Raw genomic sequence first — 23,575 nt, 5'->3', positions numbered from 1 at the left:
CCACTGCTTCCGCAGGTCCCCCAAGGTCTGGAATCGGCCCTTCTCCACAATCTTCCTCAGGTCCGGTCACCTATTCTCGTTGTGCAGCGTTTTCTGCCACACTTTTTCCTTCCCACAGACTTCCCACTGAGGTGCCTTGATACAGCACTCTGGGAACAGCCTATACGTTCAGAAATTTCTTTCTGTGTCTTACCCTCTTGCTTGAGGGTGTCAATAGTGGCCTTCTGGACAGCAGTCAGGTCGGCAGTCTTACCCATGATTGGGGTTTTGAGTGATGAACCAGGCTAGGAGTTTTAAAGGCCTCAGGAATCTTTTGCAGGTGTTTAGAGTTAACTCGTTGATTCAGATTATTAGGTTCATAGCTCGTTTAGAGACCCTTTTAATGATATGCTAATTTTGTGAGATAGGAATTTTGGGTTTTCACGAGCTGTATGCCAAAATCATCCGTATTAAGACAATAAAAGATCTGAAACATTTCAGTTAGTGTGCAATGAATCTAAAATATATGAATGTTAAATTTTCATCATGACATTATGGAAAATAATGAACTTTATCACAATATGCTAATATTTTGAGAAGGACCTGTAGTTGTGCAAATCTGGCCTGGTATTTCAAAGTGTGAGGTTTCGGTATTTGTGGAATACTTTCTTTTACTGTAGTGTGTTAGCAATCTGAACAAAGTAGCACATTTCATGTTTGTTTTATGTCTGTAAGTCAAGGTGCATTACGGTTTGAGGTCCTTTCCATCTAGAGATTAAGTGTTAACAGGGTAAATTCGGGATGGTGAGAAATTACAGTAATCATCCGTAAGGTTTTTCATTGCTTTACTCATGAATCTCCATCACTTCAGTAATTCATAAAGTAAGTTGTCAACTTGTATACAAAATAAAAATACTAAGACCATGTGTATTGAAAAACGTTTAATGCAAATTTTCCTTCCATCTCATTTTGTTTGTCTTTTTTTTCTATATATTTGGTATGAGTTTTCTAGAACAATATCAAACTGAAAAAAGGGGTTACAGATGAAAACACAACTGGCTAATCTGAAGGATGTGTGTTAAGGGCCCACAGGCTTGACAGACAGAAGCACACTGTCACTGAAGTTGCTCATATGAGTACAGATTGATTTATCTGGGGGTACCTAGCAGTATGACATCGGGTGATCATAATGTTATGGGTGGTTTAGTTGTTTCATTTAGGAGTGCAAAAACGTAAAATGGCAGCGCGACCACCAGGTACAAAAAATAAAAAGTGATCTTAACAAAAATGAATGAGGGGCGAACAAGGGGGCACATCAGATTATGAGAGGCAGGAGTTTGTATTAATAACTGGGAGGGGTATCAGGCGTGTTGGTGCGCATTGTTTTGTTTTGTTGTTTGCTTTAAAACGGTCTTCTGTGATGGTACCCGGAGCTCTCTCACCAGAGAAGAACTTATGAACATCAGGGCTACTACACCAGAGGAGTTATTTCCCACTTTTCTGCCTACTGCTCTGGAATGTTTGGACATTCTGGTCAAAGGTGCGCTCACCTTTGTTCACGCGGTGAAACGCCGGAAGAGAGGGAAACGGGCCGGGGTGCTGGTACGTCTTCGCCAGCGTGGACTACGAACACCATTACCTGGAATATTTATCTCTAACGTGCGCTCACTTCCCAACAAAATTGAGGAACTACAACTGTTGTTGGGGAAAAACAGGGACTTTTATTCATCGGCAGTTTTGTGCTTCACGGAGACGTGGCTGTGTGGATTAATACCGGACTCTGCGCTGCAGCTAGCAGGATTCCAGCTCTACAGAGCGGACAGAGACACGGAACTCTCCGGCAAAGCGAAAGGTGGAGGAATCTGTTTTTACTTCAACAGTGGTTGGTGCAACGACGTGACAGTGATTCAGCAGCACTGTTCTCCAGACCTGGAATCCTTCATCATAAACTGTAAGCCTTTCTATTCCCCCGTGAGTTCGCTTCGTTCATCCTGGACGGTGTTTACATCCCGCCGCAAGCTAACGTGCAGGTCGCACAGCGCATGCTCGTCGACCAGATACTGAGTGTGGAGCGGACCAACCCGGACTCCTTAGTAATCGTCGTTGGGGACTTTAACAAAGGTAATCTCACCCACGAACTCCCCAAATATAGACAGTTTATAAAATGTCCGACCAGAGAGGACAACATTCTGGATCACTGTTACACCACCATCAGAGACGCTTATCACGCCGTCCCACATGCTGCACTGGGCCAATCCGACCACATCATGGTCCACCTGATTCCTGCATACAGGCAGAAACTAAAGCTCTGCAAACCTGTTGTGAGGACGACAAGGAAGTGGAGCAGTGAGGCTGTGGAGAATCTCCAGGCGTGTTTAGGCTGTACAGACTGGGATGTGTTCAGGACTACTACCAACAGTCTGGACGAGTACACAGAGGCTGTGACTTCCTACATCAGCTTCTGTGAGGACAGCTGTGTACCATCATGCACCAGGGTGAGTTACAACAACGACAAACCCTGGTTCACAGCTAAACTCAGAAGGTTAAGACTGGATAAGGAAGAGGCCTTCAGGAGTGGGGACAAAGACATATACAGAGAGGCAAAGTACAAGTTTGGCAAGGCAGTGAAAGAGGCCAAACGACTGTACTCCAAAACCAGTTCTCAGCCAACGACTGTGCGAAGCAATGCATTCAATGCCTCCTATGCATTGCTATGGCAGGCCCCAATAATTCCAGTCAAAAGAATCATTCTAGTCAGATTTAGACATGACTTTGAACCTATACTTCTAAAAGAGAAGCTGAAAATTGGCCTCATTATTAGAGCTGATACAAACTAATTTATGTGTTTTTACATTACGACGTATCATTCAGAAGAAATTGGAAGGTAAGCTACTTTATAGGCGAGTTCCTGATGCTGGAAATATATTTTTGAAAATCATTGTTAGTATGTAAAATAAATATTAGGATATTCAAGATTTATTGAACAAATACTGTTATGGCATTTGCTCAAATGTGACAAAATTATTTTAATGTGGCTTCTTTAGCCATTTCCTTATAGCAGAGTCCATGAGATAAATGATTAAGTCATGCTGCTATGATTTCTTTGGGTTTTATTGTACAACTTGTCAACGCTGCATCAGGTACAAGTTGGTCCTGTTCTTTTTAAACAGGACCATCCAGACAGAAAAATTGGGACAGACTGGTAAACAATACTGAATGAGAGCCAGTGGTGTTCCAACTCACAAGGAAATAGGCTCACTCAATAGTTCTTTCAGTGTGTTTCTGTGTAGTAGAGGCCGTATGGAGGTGGGAAGCATCATGTCACGGTGACACAGATCAGTTACGTATTTTTTTCTTGATTTGTCATCACTCTTCTCTTCTTTTCTGTGTCAAATTGACTTTTATATTTAAATTATTGTTTACACTGTTTTTAATGATATGTAATATCATTAAAAACAACAAACCTTTCATGTTAATTTTAACTGTGCTGTTTGTCTTGGATCAGTACTGGTCCTGCCTTGATGTGTAAAGGACATTTTTTCAGTGTTGCTTCAGATAGTGAAGCTATAATTATCAGAAGAAAGACTCACAGCTGGAGTTGCTAAGTGTTTGACTGTTGTTTTTAATGGTAAATTGAAGTGATAATATTCACTGCCCACCTGCTGTGTTTTCAGATTGATTCAAAGAGCTTAGTCATTTGTTGATTTAGCTGGGGGCAAGGACATCTCTAGGTTTAAACAATTATTCAAGCTGAAATATAAGAGATATAAACAACTGAAAAGTGAACTTTAGACAGATTTTTCAAATGAAATGCTTATCCTGTTGCTTTATATGTAGGAGGTAAAGCTTTATAATAACTAATGTAGAGAGTACTTCATTGTTTTCAGATTTATAGTTTGTCTCTCAACGTTTTTTGGAAATGTATTATGTATTAGTTTAGTCATTTAAAGAAAAAAAAAACTTTGCTTATCTGATTTTCTCCTGAGAGAAAGAGATCTGATCAAAACAAAACATCCTCAACACAAACCAACATAATTTGAAAATATGAAGCCTAATATTCCTAAATACAAGTACAGTAAAACAAACAAATCACTAAAAAGAAGCCAGTTGTCTTTTATGAATCATGTATGATTGAAATATTTAGCTGACTTTTCAATTATTCAGCTGAACAACACTGCTGACTAACCTCATCCAGTTCTATCCTGCAAAAAACAGGAAATAAGCTTGTTCTAATGTGAACAAATGAAATGAATTGGAATAGACCCTTTAGACTGAATAACAACTCTTAACAGAAATATTAATGAAATTTATTCAAAAATGAAATATATGTGACAATTGTGTTATCAAAAAAGATTTCAGAATTTTGTGTTCAACTGATGACCTGACAAGGCAAACCAATGACCCCAAAAAGGATTGACCCTTCTATTGTCATCAGGTCAAATTTAACCAATTTTTCTAGTTGAAAGTATGTAAAAAGTAAGTTTTTTATACTGGTGTATGGCGTGATGATATCCTCAGAAACAACCATTTTAACATAGCAAAAAAACATTTTAAACATTTAAATAACAATAAATTCTCAAGTTGTATATAAAAGTGACAAGTAAAAAGAATTCTGTCAGAGAATACTGTCTGTTGCATATTTCGCATTTAAGCTGTGGGTTGTCTTCACTGCTTGATAATGAAGAACACCCACACTCTCTCCTTCACCGCTCACATAAATAACTTCATCTGGTCTGCTTATGTCCACCTCTGTAACATAAAGTGCCTCCAGCCATCACTCACCGACCACACCACCACTATCCTGGTTAATGCTCCTGTCACATCTCATCTCTATTAATATTTTTTCTCTTTCACATGGCTTATCCAACAAATAACCACATAAACATCAGTTAGTCCAGAATCAGACGCAGGAACAACCGGACGAACCCCTCAGATCTGTTTATGTTGGAGGCTTTCCATCAGGACTGCGGCATATTCAAGACAATGCTGGCTCTGCCATTTGAAGCTTGGGCAGGGAAGATGAGTGAAATTGGACAGCATCTTTCCGACCTTTTCCACAACTCACGCAGTTGGATCAATGTCATGTCAGTGAAAAAAACGCTGACGTTTCCTGTTTTACGTCTAGAACAAACCCTCTTCTGAGGACCCACCCCCTTCCTATGATATATATACGGGGTGGGGATAACTGCAAGCTCACAGACACTGAGAATTGAATCCTGAGAATGAGTGAGCCAATACCATACAGGGATCTCTACAACCACCAAGCAGAGATCCACTTCTCTCCTGAGCACGATGAAAGCTTCAACATTGGACCATATCATCCGCCTTCCCCTGACCACTTCTCACCATCCACCTCAACGTCCTCATTCTCAGAGACCCACTTCAGTCCTGCATCACCTACAGGATACAACATGAAAATGTATCAACCGCTTTCTCCAGACCTCTACTCACCATCGCCGCTATTCATGGCTGAGTCTGTAGACGCGAATGTCCTGCCTGAAGACATGAAGGTGGTTGTGGAGGATGAGGTAACTACCAGCTACTCATCCTTTACCGAAGCACCCTACACAAACCCTGGAACCGATGGAGGACCCTCAGCCTTCAGCGGAGGATGAGAGTAACCAGGGGGACGAAATTGACGGTTGGTTCTCAACCACCCTCATCAATACGGTGAAAACAGCGATACTTCATTTATTCAACATAACCTCTTTGAACTATCTCAGAGAAACCTGCTATGGGTGCATAAGGAACCACCCAAGTCAGCGTCAGCACCAATGCCTGGAGGTATTGGGGGAGGATTATTACCAAGTCAACTTTCAACGCATCGTACAACGACTCGTAACCCCCAAACTCGTTCCTGCTATTCAGAATCTTCTGGTACTTCAACGCGTACAAGCGGATGACTTCAGAGTGAAGACGATTGCAGAGACGGTTTTATAAGAACTGAAATCGGTACAAGGCATCCACAGTGCAATAGCGCACGTTTATGATAGCATGGTCGAAGAGAAACACCTCAAACAACTTAACTCTGTTTCAGAGTGCTATGGACTGACAAACTGATCTCACATGTTTGATGACTTGTGTCATTTTTAGTATTCCAGTACTTTAATTAATTTGCATTACATGATTTTTCTTCTTTTTTTTTTTTTCACTATTAAATACAATTAAAGTAGGAACATATTAACCTTTCCCAAAAGTGTTGTTTAAAAGCTAGTAGTGTTTGAATTCATCTGCATTAATCTGCATTTTATCTGATTTTTTTACTAATAAATAAAAAAATTAAAAAAGGGATAAATCTACCCTCCGGTGTGTTTTTTCTCATTATTTAACAAGTAATCGTCAGAGTGAGCATAAGGCAGAGATGGCAGGAAGACGGCTGATGAAGAAAGTATATTACAGCCCTTCAAATCCGGGAAGTTTTGGGGGTGTAGATAGGCTGAGGAGGGTTATGCAAGATGAAACAGGAAAGAAGGTTGCGGTTGAAAAAGTTAAAGATTTTTTATCAGGAGAAGATACCTATACTCTCCATAAACCGGCAAGAATAAAGTTCCTGAGAAACAGAGTTTTTGTCACCAGACCATTGAGACAGTTCCAGGCTGATCTCTGTGACAAGCAAGTTCTGGCCAAGGAAAATGATGGTTATAATTATTTATTAACCGTCATTGACATCTTTTCAAAAAGGGCGTAAGTAAGAGTTTTGAAGAGGAAAACAGCTGCTGAGGTGGTAAAGGCATTTGAATCAGTTTTTAAAGAAAGTCAGATCCCCAAAAAACTTCAGACTGATGCCGGTAAAGAATTTTTTAACAATAAATTTAAGGTTTTAATGGAGAAACACAATATTTTGCCACAGCGAGTGAAGCAAAAGCTTCAGTGGTCGAGAGATTTAACCACACATTAAAAACAAGGATGTGGAGATATTTCACAGCTAACAATACCCGGCGGTACGTCGATGTACTGCAAAACCTAGCTAGAAGCTACAACCATTCCTACCACTCCAGCATTAAAAGGAGCCCTATTGAAGTGACCTCAGAAAATGCCTTTCAAGTGTTTCAGAATCTGTATGATGTCAAGTCCAACAGATATTGCAAGGACTCAGTGACAATGTTTAAACAAGGGGATCTTGTCAGAATATCCAAGGTCCGTGGAGTGTTTGACAAAAAATACGAACAGAGTTTTACAGATGAAGTGTTTAAAGTGTATGAGCGGATACCCCGATGTCCTCCTGTATACAAACACAAAGATTTGGATGGAGAACCTATCGAGGGTTCCTTTTACGCAGAGGAACTTCAAAAAGTAAAAATATTTAACGACAAGATGTATCAAGTGGAAAAAATATTAAAACAACGTACGGTCAAGGGTTTCAAACAGGTTTTTGTAAGCTGGAAAAACTGGCCTGAGAAATTCAACTGTTGGATCAGGTTTGATGAACTTCGAAACGTATAGAAAGGTTCGCACTAAACCTCAGTTGACACAGCATCATGAACCGTCAGGTAGAGGATGATGGCTTTTACGTTACCCTTCCCTCTAACGCTAGCATGGAAGTGCTTAAAAATAATACCATTTCAAGTTTCCGTGTAAATTTAGCTCAACATATTGATTTAGAAGGCCAATGGATGGTTGCATTAGCAGAGATTTCATACCCTCATACATGGCATAATTTACCGGATTATGATGCCTACTTTGAATGGAGGAAGGTTGGTGATGTGGAGATCAATACGCAAAGGATCAGAAGTGGCTACTATAACAGCGTTATTCAACTCGAGACAGAGATGGAACTGTTTTTCAAAAAAATGAACTCGGGTATCCGCATTAAATTCAGCAAAGTTCAAAAGAGATTTGCATTTCAAGCAAGCAGTCCGTATGAAATACGCTTCTTCAGCACTCTAGTTTATATGATGGGCGTGAAACCAGGGGAATGGATTCATGTATCTGAACCAAAACTGGCTCCTTTTCCAGGGGATATAAAGGCTGGTTTCTATCACCTATACTGTTACAGCGACGTGGTCAGCCCGCAAATAGTAGGCGACACTTTTGCACCTTTACTGCGGACCGTCAAAGTACAAGGCAACTTTAGTGATATGATTACTCTGACGTTTAACCCCGCCCACTACCTTCCAGTTTCCAGAAGACATATTGAAAATATCAATATAGAAATTAAATCGGACCAAAACGTTCCTGTAAATTTCGTCTACGGAAAGACCATCATAAGACTACACTTCAGACCGGTGATATCACAACGTAGCCTGAGATAAATTTTATTTGTATAAACTATTCCAGAGATATGTATATAACCTTTAAGATTGATTGGTTATCATTCATATTACGCTGGTCATTCAACACTGCATCAAGCAGGCAAGAGAGAACATGGCACAGCTAAGTCTGAGACGTGATCCAAATCGCTTTGTAAATTACTATGTAAGTCAATCAGGTGGTAATCTGCCAGGTTTTTATGGGGCTCCGGTCATGTACGGACGCGGAATTGGATCATTATTTTCAAAATTATTCCGCTTTGTATCCCCTCTGGTTAAAAAAGGATTTGCTATTGCAAAACCCCATCTTAAAACGGCTGCATCAAATATCGCTTCGGATGTCATCGGTAGAGGTGTGAGTAAAATGAGTGGTTATACACACACCGAAGGTCAAGAAGGTTCAGGAATTATGGTTTTATCCAAAAGACCCAGAACAAGACCCCCTGGTAATCGTTTAAGGATGGTTAAAAAGCAACGACAAGCACGAAAAAGGAGATCAGTCGGAGCTGACAAACGAAGAGGAAGGAAGTCTTCCGCAACTTTTGATATATTTAAATAATGGCTCTTTTACATAACAAATCATCAGAGTGCACGCTGGCAGAGCTGGACTTATTTTCTGCCCCGATGACGCAGCTATCGATCGAAGATAAAATTTACACCGAGATCCAGCCTTTATCAGCAATCACCGATGGAGGCCCGATTGAGTTTTTCATTCCGGGAGACGGAGAAAAGTATCTGGATCTCAACGATACGCTGTTGCATCTCAGAGTGAAAATTACTAACGAGAATGGAACAAACCTGCCAGATGATGCACCTGTAGGGCTCATCAACTACCCGTTAAACACCATCTTCAGTCAGTGTGATGTCACTCTCGGAGATCGAATGATTTCACAATCCAGCGCTACACATCCATATAGAGCCATGATTGAGACATTGTTAAACTTTTCTGAGGATTCTTTAAAAAGCCAGTTTAGCTCTGGTCTTTTTTTCAAAGACACTGCAGGGGCTCTGAACTCTATTGTTACAACTAACGGCCCTAATCAAGGTCTTCACAGCAGAGCAGGCTTTACGGAAAATTCCAGGGAGGTACATCTCCTAGGCCCCCTGCATGCAGACATATTTTTCTGTGAGAGACTTCTTTTAAACTCTGTTGACCTCAAAATTAAACTTACAAGAGCCAACGATGCCTTTTGTCTCATGGCAGCAAGAGACTCCACATACAAACTTAGGATATTAGGAGCCTCTCTTTTCATCAAAAAAGTTACCGTCTCTCCAGTTGTACGATTGGGGCACGCTTCAGCTTTAATGAAGGCAAATGCTCTGTATCCACTTTCACGTGGGAATGTAAAAACATATTCCATCCCTGAAAATTCAAGGGTGTGCAACCAAGAGAATCTTTTCTTAGGCGTCTTTCCCAAGTATGTGGTGATTGCATTACTGGATCATGACGCTTTTACAGGAACACGCAATCTCAATCCGTTTGACTTTAATCATTTTGATATGGAATTTTTAGCTTTGTGTAAGGATGGCAGACAAATTCCAGCTAAGGCCTTCCAGCCCAATTTTAACCAAGGTAATTCAGTGACAGAGTATTACAACTTGTTTACGGCTACAGAACGACATCTAAAAGATCTTCCGCTGAGTATAACACGTCAGGAATTTAATCAAGGATATTCTCTATTCACATTCAATCTTAACCCGGGTTAGGACACAGATGCTCTATCTCCAGTTTCCAGTGGGAATTTAAGACTGGAAATGCGTTTCAGAAACCCGATGTGATTAAGAATGATTTAATTGTATCTAACTTTGTGAAAAAATCAGAAATGTGTCATTAATCAAAGTTGTACATTTTATACTCACAGAACATGCTCTTTGGAGATGTTTCTGGATTGTTATGGAATTTAAATTGTCTTTTTTTTTTTTTTCATTGTTTGTTTTTTCTTATGATTTAATACTTGTGTAATGACATCATATGTTAGTGTGTGAAGTAGAGAATGAAGCTAGACTTGAAAATATAATCAATAAATATTTTATTGAATAAAAGAATTAGGCTACATGTTTCATTTTCTTATAACAGTTTATAAATGTAATCCATCGGGGTGGTAGTGTCGTCTTACGAAGATACTTTTTTGACCTCCCATCAGCATTTTTTGGATCTTCCAGCTCGGATCTTGACCAATGGGGAGAATGAGTTATCTGCCTTCTTCTTCTTTTTCTTCTCTGCTTAACGCTGGGGGGTGTACCCCCATTTTCAATCAATGTACCCTCTGTTTTGAAACGTCTATATTCTTCACGAGCATAAGGGTTATTGACTGAAGATATAGGGATGTTTACCTCTGACAAGGTGTGTAGAAAGTCTGGCCATCCTCGGGGTTGCTGTGCTCCAGATTTTTTAAACGGTAGCATTCAATTTTTCAACAAGTCAATCATGTGGGACCCGTTTACGACATTTCCTTCAAATACAAATTCACCTCGCAAAGTCCGACTGTCACTTCTTTCGGATAATTTCTTCAAAATGTACTCGGCATTTTTACGGTTATGTTTAGGTAGGCTTTTCAGTACTTCCGTGAGAACCTGATCCTTAGGGGCCTCGTCCTTCCCCGGGCCTTGTTTTTCTTGGGACCGCTCATGTTCAGGAACCTCTGTGTCACGCTGCAGCGTCAAACTCATCCGCTGTTCTTCTTTCACACCTTGCTTGAGTAGAGTCAGATACCTCTGCAAAAGCGCATCGTATTTCTTTATTTTTTCATAAGAAGTCAAACCGGGCTCATTTAATATCGCTCTCATGTCTGCATCCAAATTCTCCTCCGCCGTCTGTCTGATGGACGTGTCTGACTGGGTCAGACGCTTGAATTGATGAGGTGAAATGAGAAACATCTTCTGCGATGTTCTGAGAGACATTATCTCCTGATTATACCACCCACTAGATCACCGATCAAAGGAGAAAGAGCCGTTAAGATGGGGAGAATAAAACCATCTCGTTGCCTTTTGAGGGCTAACTGTTTAGTCTTTATTCCGGTTCTTTTATCACCCAACAATCTGATGATTTTTCGTTGTTTCTTCAATTGTCGGTGTTGAGAGGGCGATAGTTTAATGTTACCTTTTAAAATATTCAGAGCAATCTCACACAGAGCCTGAAGAAAGTCGGGTGAGCAGTGTGCGAGAATATATTTGCGCTTCTGCGGAGTGGCCTGGTACAAAGCACTGAATAATGGGACATTCCTTTTTATACGCGCAGACATGATGACTTACTTTGTTTTGGGTACGTACACAGCAGGCCACTGTTGAGGAAGTATGCCTGTTCTCAGTCTGAAATGTTCTGGGCAGGTAGGCGTAAAATCGATGATTAAATATCCATGAGCTTCTCTCGTTGCGTCTTCAAAACTCTCCAAGAAGAGACCCTTTTGAGATGGAAACATTTGGCGGGCCAGTATATTCAGCTGGAGTTTATCTCTCGGGTTTTTAAACAACACCATATAATTAGCGTTCAGGCTGATGGTGCGACTGAACTTTCCCTGATGAAAAACATTCTGAGTCAGCATCATGACGCTCATATTACGGTGGTGACGAAAGTGGGTAAAGACTTTCATCACGTTTTCATCATATGAGGCTTGAGCAATAACATCGTCTAGAATAATCAGATGATTCTGATCAGGAGGAAACAGGTTTTCATCTTCAAAAGAATGAGGCAATCCTTCCACAAAGGTAATGTTTTTATTCATCTTCTGCAATTCAGCATACATGGGTTGAAAAGAAGTGTAAATCCATACAATATTTTCTGGAACAACATCCATGACATGATTACAATTTTGCAAAATACTTTTTACAAAGAAAGTTTTCCCGCAGCCGCTGGGTCCAACAATCAAACTTGACAAAGGTGCTCTAAATCTAGGACTAAAAACAATCTCCTGTAAATCCACGGAACTTTTTATTTTATTTCTTCTTCTTCTTAAGCTCTAATAACCAAAAGGCAGAGTTGTCCCGTCAGAAAAAAGACGTCTCTTATCATAGACCAACCGAAACTTTTTAAGAAATGTTGCGTTTGTCAAACAGAATCTCTTTTTATCCCTCCTGATCGTTTGTTGTGGAATTTCAATGACATCCTCACTTGACCCCTGTAAGTAGCCCTCGACCAGCCCTTTGATGCTGTCAAAATTGACCCTCTCGCTGCATTCATGCGTCTGAGTGATGCCTTTAGCACGTATCACTACTTTTTTACGGTTTTTGGTCTGGTATGCATAACTCTTGGGTCCTGTCAATGCAAACTCCGAAATGCTGTCACCATCTAACTCGTCAATAAGATCACCCAGATAATTCCCTAATTCCAGAGGAGTTTCACCACTTTTTGTCACATAAATCAAACTGTCCTGTAACTTCTCCATGCTGCTGAGAAGTTTTAAACATGCATAAGCGGTGGTGAATGCTGCAATAAACACATTGTTTGCCTTGCTTGGAGGAGAGATGACACGTTTATTAAAATTCCACTGTACTACACACATTTCAGGGTTGAAAAAATGAAAATAGTTAACTCTATATTTACTCGAGAACATGAAGCTGAAAAATTCTTCAGGGTTAGTGATGACTGTGGAGTGATGGCTGTGGTCTGAGACAGATCACTTCTTTGCGCAAAGTTTCCCCAAAAACTGTTTAAACACAATTTTGCAACCTGCCTTTTGGCAGGGTTCACCTCAATTTTGTCTGCGTCTAATTGGATACCTTGATGGAGTTTGTAGTCTCTTACATACTTTGATTTGCTCTCCTGATCCACTGCTTCAGACGGATAGCCTGAAGCCTCCTGTTTACCCTTCAGGAAGGTATTGATATACCCTCAGAAGATTGTGTCACTGCTCTTTTCAAAATGCCACACCTCTGTGATTTTAGCAAGGCGATAACCACACTACAACGCTTTACTAAACTCTACAATCACCCACACACCCGTCAGAGCTCTGTCCTCATCATTATGCATGCAGGGACCTGACTGGTTATTTATTTCAGAGCATGTGCGGCAGAGAGTAAACACAAGTTTACCTCGGGAAGTTCTGTAAGGTAAAATGGGGAACAACAGGTCAGGTGGTGTATAGACCACAGCTTTGATTATTCCGAAGTAGCTGCTGGGGTCATCAAAATCTTTGCATATGATGGTGGGGTGACCGAGGGGAAAAACGCAGTTGGCGTTTACATAAGGGTACAGAGATGTGTAATCCACATAATGTACAGTTTCACCCGGCCCCGCTGTGTACCTCAGTCTCATTGCGCAGGTGCATCCACCATCCCGGGGCGATAACGGTTTGGGTGTGTTAACTTTCTCAAGAAAGCTGATCACCCCTGGGTGGGTTTTTTTCATTTCAGTCCACTCATGCTCCTAGATGACCTCAAGACGAAGGCCGTACACAGTTTGGAGCACCTTGTTTCTCTCGACTGTCGCGGCGTAAAACTGTTCAAATGCGACCCCTCTCAATGGACACTTGTCATGAGGCATGTAACACTTTTTACAGCCGTGGAAAAAACAGCCGTAAAATTCAAACACAACTTTGACACCGTTAATCTCTGCATACCCATCCACAGAATATGGGCCCATTTTCTTTTCACCCCTATTTAATGCATGCTCGATAAATATGGTTCTGTTGTCTGCAATCCAGCCGAGCCATTGAATGGACACGCTGGAGAACATTTTACTGCTACGTCTGTAATCCAGAGGTGAGGGAATGGCTAAGGCTTTAGGAGGAAGGAAATTGGTTACAAAAACCTTCATGCACGCAAATGCTATTGTGATGCATTTACAGGTCCTTCTCAAAATATTAGCATATTGTGATAAAGTTAATTATTTTCCATAATGTCATGATGAAAATTTAACATTCATATATTTTAGATTCATTGCACACTGACTGAAATAGTTCAGGTCTTTTATTGTCTTAATACGGATGATTTTGGCATACAGCTCATGAAAACCCAAAATTCCTATCTCACAAAATTAGCATATCATTAAAAGGGTCTCTAAACGAGCTATGAACCTAATCATCTGAATCAACGAGTTAACTCTAAACACCTGCAAAAGATTCCTGAGGCCTTTAAAACTCCCAGCCTGGTTCATTACTCAAAACCCCAATCATAGGTAAGACTGCCGACCTGACTGCTGTCCAGAAGGCCACTATTGACAACCTCAAGCAAGAGGGTAAGACACAGAAAGAAATTTCTGAACGAATAGGCTGTTCCCAGAGTGCTGTATCAAGGCACCTCAGTGGGAAGTCTGTGGGAAGGAAAAAGTGTGGCAGAAAACGCTGCACAACGAGAAGAGGTGACCGGACCCTGAGGAAGATTGTGGAGAAGGGCCGATTCCAGACCTTGGGGGACCTGCGGAAGCAGTGGACTGAGTCTGGAGTAGAAACATCCAGAGCCTCCGTGCACAGGCGTGTGCAGAAAATGGGCTACAGGTGCCGCATTCCCCAGGTCAAGCCACTTTTGAACCAGAAACAACGGCAGAAGCGCCTGACCTGGGCTACAGAAAAGCAGCACTGGACTGTTGCTGGTGTTGGTCCACTGTGTTTTATCAAGGGCAGGGTCAATGCAGCTAGCTATCAGGAGATTTTGGAGCACTTCATGCTTCCATCTGCTGAAAAGCTTTATGGAGATTTTATTTTTCAGCACGACCTGGCACCTGCTCACAGTGCCAAAACCACTGGTAAATGGTTTACTGACCATGGTATCTCTGTGCTCAATTGGCCTGCCAACTCTCCTGACCTGAACCTCATAGAGAATCTGTGGGATATTGTGAAGAGAACGTTGAGAGACTCAAGACCCAACACTCTGGATGAGCTAAAGGCCGCTATCGAAGCATCCTGGGCCTCCATAAGACCTCAGCAGTGCCACAGGCTGATTGCCTCCATGCCACGCCGCATTGAAGCAGTCATTTCTGCAAAAGGATTCCCGAACAAGTATTGAGTGCATAACTGTACATGATTATTTGAAGGTTGACGTTTTTTGTATTAAAAACACTTTTCTTTTATTGGTCGGATGAAATATGCTAATTTTGTGAGATAGGAATTTGGGGTTTTCATGAGCTGTATGCCAAAATCATCCATATTAAGACAATAAAAGACCTGAAATATTTCAGTTAGTGTGCAATGAATCTAAAATATATGAATGTTAAATTTTCATCATGACATTATGGAAAATAATTAACTTTATCACAATATGCTAATATTTTGAGAAGGACCTGTAAACGGATCCACACTTGTCTCCTTAAAGAACTCGTCTCTGAATTTTAAGCAGCCTTGAGAAAGAATTTCAACGTCATTTTTACAATAACGAATAGCTTCTTTCTTAAAGTCAAAGACCTCTTTGCTCGCTTCTCTGTACCAGCTGTTAAACACCTGTTGTTCTTGAAGGCTCATGCGTTCTACAGCGTAGCAGGATGGAGCAGGATATGACCCCACGTACCGTAGGCGCTTTTCGGATGAGAATAGGTGGGGGAAAAAACCCTTGCTTTGATCGGTAAAGCCTAATGTTTTCGGCATGGCACTCAGCTTCATATACATGAAGGACAGGCTATCAATGTATTTTAACCTGTAATCAGTCGGTTAAACAGAGAGCTTTACTTCCTAGCATGATGAGATGAGGTTTAATACCTAACTGCAGTATAGCTCTGAGAATCAGGTAGCTGTCATACCCACGCGCGTTATGAGCTATTAAGGTGAAGCCTTTGTACATCGGTCTCCTGAAATGTAGAAGACATTTTTGGGTGCGGTCTAACCCATAAGCATGCCATTCATCACCTTTCAACGTTTTAGCACAGACCAGAAAGGGCGTATGCACGCCGCTCTCATTGATGAGGCATTCAAAATCATAAAAAATTAGTTTATCATCAAGCTGATTAATTGCACTGCAAGGCTGAATGTAGCACTTATGATCATCACATGTAATGTCTAGGCTGGGAGGTACATTTTCACCGCAAATACAGCATTTTACATGACACACGTGTGGTTTATTCGGTTTACTGATTGGAATAACGTATATCCTTTTGCATACTTTACACAGTTTTACCAACTCACAGTCACTCATAGGACGGTGAGCACTATTTCTGTTGCGCGGTTCTCTGTGTCTGCTGAAACATGATGAATTACGACAGATTCTTTGACAGCCTGCACAGGTTACAGGATTGCTAATTTCTTGCATACATTTATATGTCTGACACACTGAACAATAACCTTCACAATGGTGTGTGTTTGCATTCTCATAGCTGGTGTAACAGTAACCACATATATATCTGTATCCCATAAAACCTTTGAGATTTTTTATCCCATAGTAATGACCTTGAAATAACAGCAAAAACAGAGGGTTTGAACGATCAGGGAAACTGGTCTCAAATTTACACAGAGCAGTAGAGCCTGTGGTTCTGTGAAACACTACAATTTTTCTCTTCAGAATGTTTTCAAATTTACCAATATCACTAAAAGTAACTGCTGTCTGCTCATCGAGGCCTGCCTGGTCCTGCCATTTCCTCCCTAGTTCTACAGCACGGTCATCCGTAAGCTCAGGTCAGAGACGTGTGCTAGGCAGATTGCAAAGCATAACTGATTATCGGTATTATTTATAACATACAGATGACGCATTTTCTTATTAATCAGTTCACAGTCTAACGTTCCTGCAGCCTTACGTTTAGATCCTCCAGTTGGATCATTAACTACCTGAAGAACAAATTCCAGGTTATTATCTACAGGTACATCTGCATTCGATTGTACTAAATCATCCAGAAAGTTCTCAAAAGCAGGCAGGATCATATTTCCATCATCTGTAACAGTAAATGTGACGTGACGATTGAGATTTTCACCCACTAATTCCAGCTGCACAACGTCGTTACGTCTGATTAAAGATAATTCAATGAGAATATGCATGATGTTTGTATAGAATGCTGCTAAATCTAGAACGTTCCCTGAACAGGGCGGCAGGATGGTAAAAGGTCTCCTTATTTCATGGTTATTAAAACGTTCACGTTCAACCACAACCGCTGGAGGATCTCGCCCTATTTGATCAGAACTGACTGCTACCTCCTGATTGAAATGACCCCCAGTATGATCTGTGGCGTGTGATGTTGAAGGATTTTGTAAGTCAGCTGATTCATTTTGCTGAATGCTGAGTGGAGACGGTGCTCTATTTAAATCTTCAAGAGCCTGATTGATTAAGTTTAAAAAGTCATCGTGCTGATCTTCAATGTGGTTGTTAACAAGAGGTGCTTCATCCTCTAAAACATATGCAGGTATAGGGATTTTGTTAAGCTCAGTTACAAAATTTTTTATGTCATCCAGGGCAAGTCTGATTCGGTTATCCATTTATATGAGCATAAGAAAAATCAAATAAACCTACAGAAAAAAACAAAACACAGTGATCACCTTGATGTCACCAAACTGCTTCTGTAACAGAATTTGACATGCAGCCAGAAGCGTTAAAGATGAGGCCTTATTTCGACGGATCCGTGCGGCTGTAGAACCTTTCTTGCTGCGACGTTGATGTGCAGGTCTGGAACCAATCTGTCCTACCATCAACGTCTGTAAGGAGAATGAACAACAAATATATATATATATATATATATATATATATATATATATATATATATATATATATATTGAAATAAACACATTAAAGCTGAAAAAAAACGGGGAATTCAAATGAATTCAGTAGGTATGAATTAAAACGTACCGCTCATTAAACCTCTCACGAGGGTCGCCCTGGTATGCAGAGCAGAGAGTCGCTGTCTTTTGGCCGGGGTTAAATATTCTGTAATAAACAGAATAAAATAAAGTTACCTTACGCTGCGCACCACAGCGTTCATAAATAAATGATAATAGTTTTAAAATAAACAAGTTTTTTAAGGGGGAAGTGTACCCCTATAACTTTATTACTTATAGGTTAATAAACTCCGAGTCTGTGCGATAAAACCTCCAGATTTCGCTTCTTGTTGTACTGGACTGATGCGCTTGTGTTGAACGCTGTCCTGATCTTTGAAAAGTGACCTTCTGGTGGACGGCTTCAATGTCGCATCTTTGGGTGTATATATATATATATATATATATATATATATATATATATATATATATATATATATATATATATATATATATATATATATATATATATTGTTGTTTTTATTCATTTTTAAATTGAAATATTGTCAAGGCTTAACTATAAAATATTTTTTGCATTTAACATTTACTTACCATATTCTGATTGTGTCAAGATGAAATCCTCAAGGTCATCAGTGGTGGGTTCTATGACAAAGAAACTATATATATATATATATATATATATATATATATATTAGAGAGCATTCACATGCATTTAATGATTTCTTAAAGATAAATACTTACTTACTTACTTTTAAAGATGTCATTGTACTTCTGTGAATCATTAGAAGCAGATGGAGCAATTTCTTCGTTTTCTGAAATATGCACCAACATATTTTTCTTGTCAGTACTGGTATTTTCAATGTAAACAGTTTAAACTAGAGTTCTACTAGTGTTTTCAGTGTAACAAGTTTAAACCTTTCTTAGCTTTACCAGACTTGACGATGATGTACACAGCTCTGATATCTCTGTGACTACTGTAAAACTAAACCTGTTTTTTATTGCCAGCACACTGAAATGCAAAAAAGAGGCCCAATTACCATATTAGCTATTCATTGCACTGTTTCTTGTGGACATAAGTCAGTGATGTCTGACATGGGGACGCTGTGTCTGTAGACTTTACCAAAAACAAAAACTAGAATCTCCTTTTAGAAGCACGTATTAGCAATGAGAAACCGGCAAAAACTTTGATATTCATCAGCCCCTGGGGGTCTCACCTGTTCATGAACCTATGTATGTCCTCTTTTTGGAGGAGTTGAGAGAGTTCTAATTACTTTATTGCCCTGTGTCACACACTTGGTCAGGAAACTGAATCAGAAGGCCAAGGGCTGATGTTGACTGTGAGTTCAGTTACAGAATAACTGTTTCAGTAAGTCCCTGAATAACCATTGCTCTAAGATGAAAAGACAAAAGACAAAAAAATAAAATGTTTTAGAAAAGCTACAGGTAACTAAAATGATCATTTCCATTCCTAAAATGGATTCTCTCATGATTCAAAACAAACACATCATTGCTAGAGTCAATTTATAACTTGGAGACAATATACTGAGGGTTTGTAAAGTTTTTCTGTTAATTTCATATTTGTCTTACGTCTTTTCTCCTGCTTTCCAGTCTGTTGACGCAGAAGTGGAAGGTTTGCTCGTTCCATCGATGTAGTGAAGCACAATCTTTATTTACCTTTAGCTCTTTTCTATTTTGAACTGATTTAGACTGGCTCATATATTCAGCAAATAGGTCCTGCTGTAAAGCAAAATGAACTTACAATTCTGTTACGTTACACAGTTCATTTATTAGGATTTCATGAGACAGGTTAATATTAAGTTGATTATACTTATAAAATATAAAAGGATGCATGTCTTTTTTTTTAGATGTAAACATACAGATTATTAATAACACCCTTAAACACACCCCCTGTGTTTTAATTGGTTCATTTAAGGCCTTCCCCGTAACACCCTTAAACACACCCCCCTGTGTTTTAATTGGCTCATTTAAGGCCTTCCCTGTAACACCCTTAAACACAAACCCCTGTGTTTTAATTGGCTCATTTAAGGCCTTCCCCGTAATACCCTTAAACACACCCCCTGTGTTTTCATTGGCTCATTTAAGGTATCGCCCCTAATGACGACAACCAATCAGCATCCACGGTTACGCCCCTCGGACACCTGTCAAAAAGTTTCATTGAAGGGTGTACTTTAGTCTCTGGGCTGCATGTAACTGAGGGGGTGTGACTATTTAATACTTATTAGTAGGGAGTACAGGGAGGCAACAGAAAACACCCAAGTGAACTGAAATAAGTAACTAGTGAGACTGCAAAACCACATAAACAGGGAAGAAGCAGATCTAAAAGGAAATATAAACTAACATATCTGAAAAAGAAATACAGGGAAGTATCAAATAACTAAGAGAATTAATCTAATAAACCAGAATGAACTAAAACAAAGCAAGAGAAGAAACTCGCTGTGCAGATAAAGTAAACAGATGACAAACTCAAAACCCCAAACACAGTCAGATTATGACAGAAATAGGAACTCGAATGTGTATATCCTTCAGTGTGTGCTTCTGTTTGTGTAAGTTTGAGTGGAGTTGGTTTATGTGCCATTGACATCCACCTGGAGGACAGGCAGCCTCCTTAAATGAGGAGCCCTTCATACCCATGCTTCTCCATATCTCAATAAACATTTTGAAATTTATCCACCTTCTCGTACTCTCAGGTCCACCACTGCCTCCCTCCTATCCACCCCTCCTCCCTACCTGTCCATCATGGGGTTTAGATATTCTAGCTGCTCTGCCTCCCAACTCTGGAATGTTCTCTCTCTGGACCTTTGTACAACTTCATCTCTGAAGCAAGACTCATCCCAAAATACACTTATGTAGACTGGTTCACTCCAGATCATTCCCACATTTACACTACTACTATTCAGTTTTTACAGTGACCAGTTGTTTTTTGTGTCTTTATTAATCTTAACAATGTTGCTTTTAATTGTTGCTCATAATGTAAGGTGACCTACAGATTCTTTAAAGGTGCCATTAAATAAAATGTAATATTTGTACTATAGGAAGCAGTGAAGACAATGTGAGAAAATGTAAATTTCTTGCATTTACACATGACCATGAATGCATACCATGTCGAGTGGTAAAAAGCAACACTGGAGGACACCATTTATTAAAATAATATTTAAAGAAATATTATTAAGGGAATATTTTGGAAAATAGCCAAACCTTTCTGGAGAAATGGGGCTTAATGGTGTTTCATTAGCTGTTAGCAGTTAAAGCTAACAAAAGAAGCTGATAGCTTAGCACCAGAATCAAACACACACCTTTAAAATACCGTCAATAAAAGGGTTAAAATGCATAAGCGTGGACGCCGTGCTATGATCAATCTTCCGTGTTAAAATCACCCCTTTAAATAAAGTTTGTCTTAACTTTAAAAACACACAAACACAGAACACAAAACTGAGCACGTGTGCTGCAGATAGCCTGCTAACACCAAGATAGCTGAGTTCAACACAAACAAAACCAAACTTCATACAATGAAAACGTTCAGATAATTTCACCCTAAATCTCTCTCTGCCCAAACCCTAACCTCATTTGAAACGTGTTGAGGAGTTGTCTGTGCGACGACGACGTTTGAAGAAACATCCACTTTGAACGAAGGTTAGCTGAAGCTAACTTCCGAAGCTGTTGGGGGCGGCTCGCTGTCGGGCCAACCAAGCTGCACGTTGTCATGGTGATGCGGCTCCTGTTGTCCTCCTTTCAGACCGGGAAAACCGCTCCATTCGGCTTCGTAGAGACAGCGACTCTACAGGGAATTATATGGAACACAGTTCGCTTCTGCAGGCCTCAGAGAGAAAGTCAAGCCAGGCTTGTACCTTAATTCCGGTTCATGAATGAATCTACCGGATACACAGACAGTATTTCATTTGTACTTAACTTAGTGCATATGATCGATAATCGTATGACACTCTCGGATCCAGTTGAAGAGTTATGTCTGTTTCCCAGCAAAGAGACATTAGTGCGCTGGGTCTCTCTGTCCAGGTCCCTATGTGACCCACGTAGAAGAGATCGGACCATTTGAAAGGTGGGAGTTTTATATGGCCAGTGGGGGAAATCCACTGTTAACCCCTCCCCCTTTTTATTTTCCAAATGTGCTGGAAGTAGGTTAAATGCAATTTATTTTGAAAGTTCCAGAAAAGTCTGTACCGGATCTTGATGTTTTAATCCATGGCTGTAGGTCCCAACAATTGTTAAATAATTGTATTTTCAACTTTCTAACACAATACAAGGGTTAAGAAGGTACAGACAACAGACTGATCATTTAATGTTAGTGAGAACTGAATGGATGTTTGATATAGATGAAGCAGCACGCACAAGATAACTTACTCCTAGATTATTTTTAATGAGGCATTTTCTTTCATGGATGTTGTGTTTGCTTATCCCTTTACATCTAGATCAAAGATACATGTTTTAATAGGCAGAACTTTAAAGTAAAAACAGGTTGCTGCCTCTCTCTGCTTATTACGTTCACTGAAGCCTGCAGAGATGTTTTTTCTTGGTATCTTCAATATGTGAATAACATTTGAGTTCTTGCACACTTTATACATACAGAGTGTTATATGTATGCACACTAACAGTTTTCAGACAGTTCGCTAATTATCTTTCTTTTTGGTGCAAGCTTCTTTTGTGAAGGTATTTCAGAGATAGAACATACAGTTTAATTTTGATGAGATTTTAAACAAAGTCTGCTAAATTACTCTATTTTTTTCCGGGTGTATTAACTGCTTGCTGTAATGAGAACAAAGAATATTAAAAGAACATTTGAGATATTCCAACAATGGGGAAGAGACAAACTTTATGTTTTATTCTTGACCTACCTGCGGTTCTGATTCTGTAGATATGAAGTAAAAAGGGAAAGTTTTAAGCCTAGTCTTTTTTTTTTAAGATTGTTTTGCCACTAGTGTCTTTTCTTGAAAAGTAGTTTGGCAAGAAAGAGGGTGGAAAAACAAAAGAAGGACATGCAGTAAATAGCCCAAGACTGGGAATTGTACCAACTGAAGACTAGCCTCTGCACATAGCGCGGGTGCTCTACCAACTTAGCCACCCAGTGCCACAAAGCCTAGTCCTAAAAATAATCAGGGCGTCTGCCTGATGGTTTAAAACTGGGAGCTGGTTCCACAGGAGAGGAGCATTATAACTACAAGTTCTGCATCCCATTTTACTTTTAGAGACTCTAACAACCACCAGTAACATGCAGTTTGAGAGCAAAGTGCCCTGTTAGGAACTTATGGAACATATGGAAAACAAATTCCCTGTCCTTTAAGCAGAACTGAAACCAATCAAGTACTGCACCACAAAGTCATTGTTAAAAAGGTATTTAACTACTGAAACACCATGCAGTGGGCCACACAGCCCTAATGTGATATAACAATTATAGTAGCTCTGCTGTTCAGTCCCATTTGTTTGACATCGCTATCATATACACTGCCTAGCCAAAAAAAAAGTCGCCACCAAAAAAAGAAAGGTAACACACTCTAATATTTCGTTGGACTGCCTTTAGCTTTGATTACAGCATGCACTCGCTGTGGCATTGTTTCGATAAGCTTGTTGGACCATTTGTTTGCTGAGTATTGGACTATCTGCACGTTGTTCGACGTCACTGTGCCTCTCCAACGGCAGCGACCATTTTGTATTCAGGACAGCCCGCTCCTACATATCCCGTCGAGCATTGTGACT

The sequence above is a fragment of the Girardinichthys multiradiatus genome, chromosome 18 (genome assembly GCF_021462225.1).
Source record: "Girardinichthys multiradiatus isolate DD_20200921_A chromosome 18, DD_fGirMul_XY1, whole genome shotgun sequence".
NCBI classification, from domain to species: Eukaryota; Metazoa; Chordata; class Actinopteri; order Cyprinodontiformes; family Goodeidae; genus Girardinichthys; species Girardinichthys multiradiatus.
This window is presented reverse-complemented; position numbering follows the sequence as displayed.